Below are 10000 nucleotides of genomic sequence, written 5' to 3' on the forward strand. Positions count from 1 at the left end.
CCATATTATTAAAAGCTTGCGGTAAGAAGGGGTTTCGTTCTAGTGCCCGGAAATAATATTCCAAAGCCTTTGTATGCTCTCCATTGCTTGTGTGTATAAGGCCTATGTTATAGAGTATATAACTTCGATCATAGGGATCGATTTCTAGTCGCGTAGCTTCATAATAATTTTGCAAAGCTTCCGCATAATTTCCTTCGGATTGAGCCAACATCCGTTACGGTCGTTCATTCTATTCAAAAAATCTCCGTTCCAAAACCGTACATGAGGTTTTCATCTCATACGGCTCCTCCCTTCTGTACATAATAGTACTAAGCGAAATAATCTATAGACTCAAAATAGAATTAGTCCCGTCTCATTATGAACCGAAAGGGGCTGGTATTTTTCCAAGAAATCTCTAGCCAACCTTCCCACAAGAGGTTTTTCTTAACACCAATGAATTCTATTAATGCTAGAGGAAAACGATAGCTCCAATAATTTCTTTGTTCTCAACGCCTCCTATTTAGAGGAATTAGCTACTTCAACGATCTTTGATGGTTATAGGGGTATCCAAAGTACAAACCTGATGGTTGTTTGTTATCCCAACCATTCTTCCCAGCCCTGATACCGATCAGGAAAGGGGTAATTTCTAACAAAGTTTTTCTCTTGTTGATTCCTATTTCTAGGTGTAGTGCTTTTCTCCCCTATGCTGCCTACGGATACTAATAGAGTAGGATTGGCCTGTAATCCATACCATACCATATCCTGTAGGTGTAACCTTTCGCTCAATACTCAAATCTACAATTGAAGTATCTGAAGCCGCATCAATCGAGGGTACACGACGGAAGGAATTGTTAGTTCGCCTCACCTTCCCGAAGCGTGGGTTTGTTTGCTTTACAAATTTGGTTCTCTCTATGCCAACCCCTTCTCTTTTTCGTAAGACTGAGGTATAGGTAGGGCTAAAAAAAAGCAAAAAAAAGAGTCAAATCGCACCATCTCTATAATAAGTAAATGCCTTTTTTTCTCCTGAGGTTGTCGGAATTATTCGCAATAAAATATTGGCTACAATTGAGGAGGTCTTATCAATGAAATTTCCATTTACACGGGATCTAGGCATAATTCCCAACCCATTCTATATAGAATTGTTTTCATTCCTTCACAAAATAACATAAAAACAAACACATTCGATTCTTATAATTATAAATAAATTGATCCATATGCTCTACTCTAAATCCATATGCTTTAAATGGATAAGAGAGATATGGATTTTCCGCTCAGCTCAAATTGTATCCTTTCGCTCAATACTCAAATCTACAATTGAAGTATCTGAAGCCGCATCAATCGAGGATACACGACGGAAGGAATTGTTAGTTCGCCTCACCTTCCCGAAGCGTGGGTTTGTTTGCTTTACAAATTTGGTTCTCTCTATGCCAACCCCTTCTCTTTTTCGTAAGACTGAGGTATAGGTAGGGCTAAAAAAAAGCAAAAAAAAGAGTCAAATCGCACCATCTCTATAATAAGTAAATGCCTTTTTTTCTCCTGAGGTTGTCGGAATTATTCGCAATAAAATATTGGCTACAATTGAGGAGGTCTTATCAATGAAATTTCCATTTACACGGGATCTAGGCATAATTCCCAACCCATTCTATATAGAATTGTTTTCATTCCTTCACAAAATAACTTTGAAAACACGAAATAGTTGATAACATAAGTTGTTGTTCAGAAATAGGAAAGTGGAATGAAATCCAGTCTTAGTCAAATATTTCATATCTCTTCGTGTCCAAGCAGAAGGAAAAGGATACAATTTGAGCTGAGCGGAAAATCCATATCTCTCTTATCCATTTAAAGCATATGGATTTAGAGTAGAGCATATGGATCAATTTATTTATAATTATAAGAATCGAATGTGTTTGTTTTTATGTTATTTTGTGAAGGAATGAAAACAATTCTATATAGAATGGGTTGGGAATTATGCCTAGATCCCGTGTAAATGGAAATTTCATTGATAAGACCTCCTCAATTGTAGCCAATATTTTATTGCGAATAATTCCGACAACCTCAGGAGAAAAAAAGGCATTTACTTATTATAGAGATGGTGCGATTTGACTTTTTTTTGCTTTTTTTTAGCCCTACCTATACCTCAGTCTTACGAAAAAGAGAAGGGGTTGGCATAGAGAGAACCAAATTTGTAAAGCAAACAAACCCACGCTTCGGGAAGGTGAGGCGAACTAACAATTCCTTCCGTCGTGTATCCTCGATTGATGCGGCTTCAGATACTTCAATTGTAGATTTGAGTATTGAGCGAAAGGTTACACCTACAGGATATGGTATGGTATGGATTACAGGCCAATCCTACTCTATTAGTATCCGTAGGCAGCATAGGGGAGAAAAGCACTACACCTAGAAATAGGAATCAACAAGAGAAAAACTTTGTTAGAAATTACCCCTTTCCTGATCGGTATCAGGGCTGGGAAGAATGGTTGGGATAACAAACAACCATCAGGTTTGTACTTTGGATACCCCTATAACCATCAAAGATCGTTGAAGTAGCTAATTCCTCTAAATAGGAGGCGTTGAGCACAAAGAAATTATTGGAGCTATCGTTTTCCTCTAGCATTAATAGAATTCATTGGTGTTAAGAAAAACCTCTTGTGGGAAGGTTGGCTAGAGATTTCTTGGAAAAATACCAGCCCCTTTCGGTTCATAATGAGACGGGACTAATTCTATTTTGATTCTATAGATTATTTCGCTTAGTACTATTATGTACAGAAGGGAGGAGCCGTATGAGATGAAAACCTCATGTACGGTTTTGGAACGGAGATTTTTTGAATAGAATGAACGACCGTAACGGATGTTGGCTCAATCCGAAGGAAATTATGCGGAAGCTTTGCAAAATTATTATGAAGCTACGCGACTAGAAATCGATCCCTATGATCGAAGTTATATACTCTATAACATAGGCCTTATACACACAAGAGGTTTTTCTTAACACCAATGAATTCTATTAATGCTAGAGGAAAACGATAGCTCCAATAATTTCTTTGTTCTCAACGCCTCCTATTTAGAGGAATTAGCTACTTCAACGATCTTTGATGGTTATAGGGGTATCCAAAGTACAAACCTGATGGTTGTTTGTTATCCCAACCATTCTTCCCAGCCCTGATACCGATCAGGAAAGGGGTAATTTCTAACAAAGTTTTTCTCTTGTTGATTCCTATTTCTAGGTGTAGTGCTTTTCTCCCCTATGCTGCCTACGGATACTAATAGAGTAGGATTGGCCTGTAATCCATACCATACCATATCCTGTAGGTGTAACCTTTCGCTCAATACTCAAATCTACAATTGAAGTATCTGAAGCCGCATCAATCGAGGATACACGACGGAAGGAATTGTTAGTTCGCCTCACCTTCCCGAAGCGTGGGTTTGTTTTCTTTACAAATTCTGATCAGGAAAAATACAAAATTATGTCAGTTATTTTGAAGTTATTCTAATCTCGTACACACACAAATTTGCAATTATTCATCTACTACTGGAATTTGGATTTATTTTATCGATGCAAATTGGATTTGGATAGAAGGGTACATTCTTTCTAATATTTTAGATAGAAGAAATGTTTCTTCTATCTAAAATATTAGAAAGAATTTTGCTGATTTATTTATTGCTATATGCAATTTATGGAATTGATACACCATTTAATTGATATCATTTAGCAAAATGAAACACAGCATATGCATCCATCTTTTGGCTCGAGAATTTCACGGGATAGAGATATGGTATAAGAAATAGACTATTAAGTAACTCTAAATGAATTGTGGATACATCTGTATCCTTAACATACTGAAACGATTGTCATTATTCGTATCAAACCAATAGCGATTCATACAAGCTAAATCTTCTAATCAATGGTGGGCCAATAATGCATTTTTTTGCATATGTATTAAGACGCTTGGCCTGATTTCGAAATTGTCCAGAGTTTCAGAATCAATTGGCAAGGGGTCGACGATTAAGGGAATTGCTTAAACAATCCCAGGCAAATCCTCTCCCAGTGGAAGAGCAGATAGCTACTATTTATACCGGAACAAAAGGATATCTTGATTCATTAGAAATTGAACAGGTAAATAAATTTCTGGATGAGTTACGTAAACATCTAAAAGATACTAAACCTCAATTCCAAGAAATTATATCTTCTAGCAAGACATTCACCGAGCAAGCGGAAATCCTTTTGAAGGAAGCTATTCAGGAACAGCTGGAACGGTTTTCTCTTCAGTAACAAATAAATTTTGCATGTCTAAGTGAAACAGAGATTCCTAAAGGCATACCATCAGAAAAGCTTCCTTGACCAATAGGGTAAATCAAGAAAACAGCAGTAGCAGCTGCAACAGGAGCTGAATATGCAACAGCAATCCAAGGACGCATACCCAGACGGAAACTAAGTTCCCACTCACGACCCATATAACAAGCTACACCAAGTAAGAAGTGTAGAACAATTAGCTCATAAGGACCACCATTGTATAACCACTCATCAACAGATGCAGCTTCCCAAATTGGGTAAAAGTGCAATCCGATCGCCGCAGAAGTAGGGATAATAGCACCAGAGATAATATTGTTTCCATAAAGTAAAGAACCAGAAACAGGCTCACGAATACCATCAATATCTACTGGAGGGGCAGCGATGAAGGCGATAATAAATACAGAAGTTGCGGTCCCGAATCTAACTTTCTTGTTTAGGTAGTGTATGAATAGGCCTGACTAAATCCTTGTATGGCTTCCTCTATTTCTCTATAAAAAAGAAATATGACCAAGAGTGGTTCGAATGTATATCGAACGAATTTCTTTTTTTCTATTTCCCATTATTAGATAGTGGGCATAAATCTCATGATAAGTCCCCAAAGATTCATATTGAACTTCAATCGGAACTTCTCTTGACCCAATGACGCGTTGATCCAGGTTCCATCGTAGCCACAAGGGACTATCAAGCTTTATGTTAGGCGCAGTACTCATACAGGAACTTATGAGCAAGAATTGCTCTATCAATCACCATCTACATTAGATATATCTTCTGAAACTTTTTTCAAATCCAAAAGTTCAGTACCTTCCTACAAATTAGTGAATTAGGAGAGGGGCTCTTTTGTGTAGAAAAATAAAAAGCAGGGCAATCTTTCAAACTTGCATCCGAAATGTGAAATATTTATACAAAGAGGGAGAGATGAAGACAATGCAGCAGGGTTGGTTATCTAATTGGCTAGTCAAACATGAGGTGGTTCATAGATCTTTGGGCTTTGATCACCGAGGAATAGAGACTTTACAAATAAAAGCAGGGGATTGGGATTCCATTGCTGTCATTTTATATGTATATGGTTACAATTATTTACGCTCCCAATGTGCTTATGATGTAGCACCCGGTGGATCTTTAGCTAGCGTGTATCATCTTACGAGAATACAATATGGTATAGATAATCCAGAAGAAGTCTGCATAAAAGTCTTTGCCCAAAAGGATAATCCTAGAATTCCGTCTGTCTTCTAGATTTGGAGAAGTGCCGATTTTCAAGAACGCGAATCTTATGATATGGTGGGAATCTCTCCCATTGTCTCCACCCCGTAGGAACTACGAGATCACCCCAAGGACGCCCTCGGCGTCCAGGGGTCACGGACCGACCATAGACCCTGTTCAATAAGTGGAACACATTAGCCGTCCGCTCTCCGGTTGGGCAGTAAGGGTCGGAGAAGGGCAATCACTCGTTCTTAAAACCAGCATTCTTAAGATCAAAGAGTCGGGCGGAAAAAGGGGAGAGCTCCCCGTTCCTGGTTCTCCTGTAACTGGATTCCCCGGAACCACAAGAATCCTTAGAATGGGATTCCAACTCAGCACCTTTTGTTTTGAGATTTTGAGAAGAGTTGCTCTTTGGAGAGCACAGTACGATGAAAGTTGTAAGCTGTGTTCGGGGGGGAGTTATTGTCTATCGTTGGCCTCTATGGTAGAACCCGTCGGGGAGGCCTGAGAGGCGGTGGTTTACCCTGTGGCGGATGTCAGCGGTTCGAGTCCGCTTATCTCCAGCCCGTGAACTTAGCGGATACTATGATAGCGATAGCACCGAATTTTGCCAATTCGGCAGTTCGATCTATGATTTCACATTCATGGACGTTGATAAGATCCTTCCATTTACATGAGTCCCTAATTCCGAATCAAGAGATTTGTTGTGGAATTTGTCAATTGAGTAAAGTAATAATATTAAGAACTAGATCATCTAACCCCATTGAATTTCATTTTTTCATTCAATTTTCAGGGAAATTTTTGTCCAGCATCTGCTGTTCGCACAGCAGTATCTACAACCCCTTTGCGGGCTCCATAGCAGGAAATTATATATTCTGTCAAAGAAAGTCCCTCGCGTAAATTGCTTTGAATAGGTAAATCAATTCCTTGAGGGTCCGACATTAATCCTCTCATACCTACTAATTGGTGTACTTGAGATGCATTTCCTCTGGCTCCTGAAAAAGACATTAGATAGACTGGATTAGAAGGATCCGTTATCCGAAAATTTGAATTCATTTCTTGTTTCAAATATTCACTTGTCGCATACCATATCTCAACAGATTGGCGTAATTTTTCTACCGCGTGTACAGCCCCATAATAATAGTGTTTCTCCAAAAGAAAACTCTGTTGTTCCGCGTCTTGGACTAACCATCCCTTAGAGGGTATTGTTAAAAGATCCTCGATTCCTAACGAAATCGATGTAGTAGTGGCTTGATGGAAGCCCAGAGTCTTTAGTTGATCCAGAGATTTTGAGAAGAGTTGCTCTTTGGAGAGCACAGTACGATGAAAGTTGTAAGCTGTGTTCGGGGGGGAGTTATTGTCTATCGTTGGCCTCTATGGTAGAACCCGTCGGGGAGGCCTGAGAGGCGGTGGTTTACCCTGTGGCGGATGTCAGCGGTTCGAGTCCGCTTATCTCCAGCCCGTGAACTTAGCGGATACTCGCCCCTCTACCATATCTAGAGAAATAGAATAGTCCTTTTATACAGACTGCTAAGTGCGGAGACGGGAATCGAACCCGTGACCTCAAGGTTATGAGCCTCGTGAGCTACCAAACTGCTCTACTCCGCTCTGGAGTACCAGAAACTGGTGGACAAAAAAGGCTTGAATACAAGCCTCTAACATGTCTAGACAAAGAGAATACTCCTTTTATACAGAATGGAGCGGGTAGCGGGAATCGAACCCGCATCGTTAGCTTGGAAGGCTAGGGGTTATAGTCGACGTTGGTTGATTATTTTTAACGTCTCTAATTCAAAACCGAACATGAAATTTTGATTTCATTCGGCTCCTTTATGGATATTATCACCACTTAACATCTATGTCAGCTTTTCTATTTGAATGGAACCAAAGCTCTCCGCTTTCTAGATGATCCTTATAGAGTAGGAGATAGAAATTCTATCTAAATCCATCTAATCTACTTACTTCGTTCCCTAATTTCATTCAAGAGATCCTGAGGAAAAGAATTGGGTTTCCACCGAGCTGAAACAATATGCGGATGGTTCTAGTAAACCAAAACTATCGTTTTTTAGCTATTTGGCTTCCTTATTCCTTATTTTAAGAAGATTTAGTTACGATTGGAAATCAACTTTTTTGTATCTTCATCCATAGATCCTTTACTCATATTTTCAAAATTGGAATACTTAATCCAATGCAAAATTATGCTTCGCGACTCTGTACTCATAATCCTATTTTTATTTTGGATGCAATTTAAATTAGTCTTTGGATACAAATCGCCAGAATGTATATTCTTCCTCAATATGCTATTGAGAGGAAAAGGATTTAATCCTTTATAAGAACTAAAGTTTTCATCGGAATATAAAAAGAAAAAACTTAAGGATGCCTTAAGTATATCATTTCAAATTCAGTTATTTGATGAGTCGTATGCTTGCGACAATAACGACAAAATTTTTTGAATTCTAATTGTCCGGGTGTATTGTGGCGATTCTTTTGAGTACTATATCTAGAAATCCCCGTCGATTCCTCATTGGCACCTTTTCGAACACAACTGATGCATTCCAAAATAACTCTGATTCTAACATCTTTTCCCAGTACCTCTTGGTCCTGAATATCAGAATAGGACGAACGAACCGGCCTCCGCGGATATCTTTGCTTCGGAACAAAACCCTGCAATCAAATAGATTGTCCCAAGGGCGCCATATTCTAGGAGCCCAAGTTATGCTATTGGGAAAAAGATCTATTTTAACGAATCACACGTAGAGATATTGCTAGCACACAAAAAGTTAATGGTATTTCATAACTAATGGATTGAGCAGCAGCTCGTAGACCGCCTGAAAAAGAATATTTATTATTTGAGCTATATCCTGCCATAAGAAGACCAATAGGAGCTATACTTGAAATGGCAATCCATTAAAAAAACACCAATACTAAGATCGGCTAAAACAAAATGATATCCCAAAGGGATAACTAAAAAACTTAATAAAACTGATATGACTGCTATAGAGGGTCCAATGCTAAATAAAGAAATATCTCCTCGGGATGGCAGAATATCTTCTTTAAAAAGTAGCTTAGTCCCATCTGCATTGGCGGAATATTTCCGAGATGTTAATAAGCAAGACGTGCTTTTATTTATCGATAATATCTTTCGTTTTGTTCAAGCAGGATCAGAGGTATCCGCTTTATTAGGGAGAATGCCCTCCGCAGTGGGTTATCAACCTACTCTTAGTATAGAAATGGGTTCTTTGCAAGAAAGAATTGCTTCTACTAAAAAGGAATCTATAACTTCGATTCAAGCAGTTTATGTACCTGCAGACGATTTGACCGACCCTGCCCCTGCCACAACATTTGCACATTTGGATGCTACTACCGTACTTTCCAGAGGATTAGCTTCCAAGGGTATTTATCCAGCAGACCTCTTTCCGATGAAAAATCTTTTTTGTGTAATTCCAAATGTGAAGCAAGTCTCCGTATCTTATTGGTGAAACTGAATACTTGAAATTCAACAGAACCCCTGTTTTCTTCTTTTTCTTCTTTAACCATAAATCCAAAAAAATTTCTACCTCCTTTCTTTTTCATGTATTTTTCTGATCAGGAAAAATACAAAATTATGTCAGTTATTTTGAAGTTATTCTAATCTCGTACACACACAAATTTGCAATTATTCATCTACTACTGGAATTTGGATTTATTTTATCGATGCAAATTGGATTTGGATAGAAGGGTACATTCTTTCTAATATTTTAGATAGAAGAAATGTTTCTTCTATCTAAAATATTAGAAAGAATTTTGCTGATCAAAAAAGTATCACTAATTCCATCTTCTATACTCAGATATACCATGAGACCTGTAATATGATTCGTGATCTCGCAACGAATCTCTTGACCTAAAAAAAGTGTCCTTTCTCGATACATAACATTGTATATCCACTTATGCAGCTTTCTTGATTGCCTCAACATCAGGCAAGTTTGGTTAATTTAGTTTGTTTTTTTGTACTGTATCAGCACCTAGTTCATTACTCTTGATAGAGAGGGAGGATCTTCCTTTTTAGATTTCTTTTTCTATTTATTTTTCCATCTAGGATTAGAACCGTATACTTGGTAATAATAGCAACGACACATTATGGCAAAAAAAAGTTTGATTCAGAGGGAGAAGAAGCGGCAGAAATTAGAACAGAAATATCATTTGATTCGTCAATCTTTAAAAAAAAGATAAGAAGCAAAGTTTCTCCCTTGAGTTTGAGTGAAAAAACGAAAATGCGAGAAAAATTGCCATCCCTACAGCGTAATAGTGCACCTACACGCCTTCATCGACGTTGTTTTTTGACCGGAAGACCTAGGGCTAACTATCGACATTTTGGGCTATCCGGACACGTACTTCGAGAAATGGTTTATGAGTGTTTGTTACCGGGTGCAACAAGATCCAGTTGGTAAGGATAAAATACCCATTTCAGAATGAAAAATAGAAAAGTTTTTTCTTGATCATTTATCAACCCTTTCCTGTTTCTTAATTTCGTCTAATGATTAATTAAGAGGGTTGACC

At 38.2% G+C, this 10000-nt stretch overlaps 2 long non-coding RNA genes and 1 other non-coding gene across 3 annotated transcripts in view; all 3 read right to left on the reverse strand.

The window, feature by feature from the left end:
* LOC123164172 (uncharacterized) overlaps positions 1–9243 on the reverse strand; it is a 14127-nt gene extending 4884 nt beyond the window's left edge. Inside the window, exon 1 of the long non-coding RNA XR_006482198.1 lies at positions 8875–9243. This is a non-coding gene — a long non-coding RNA (uncharacterized lncRNA). The remainder of the gene's footprint in view (positions 1–8874) is intronic.
* Positions 1–10000, reverse strand: part of LOC123164171 (uncharacterized) — a 91192-nt gene that overhangs the window by 61304 nt on the left and 19888 nt on the right. The window lies entirely within an intron of this gene.
* TRNAM-CAU (transfer RNA methionine (anticodon CAU)) lies at positions 7002–7075 on the reverse strand. Its single transcript has one exon. It is a non-coding gene; the product is annotated as a tRNA-Met (tRNA).

This window comes from Triticum aestivum, chromosome 7D (assembly GCF_018294505.1).
Source record: "Triticum aestivum cultivar Chinese Spring chromosome 7D, IWGSC CS RefSeq v2.1, whole genome shotgun sequence".
In the NCBI taxonomy this organism is placed as follows: Eukaryota; Viridiplantae; Streptophyta; class Magnoliopsida; order Poales; family Poaceae; genus Triticum; species Triticum aestivum.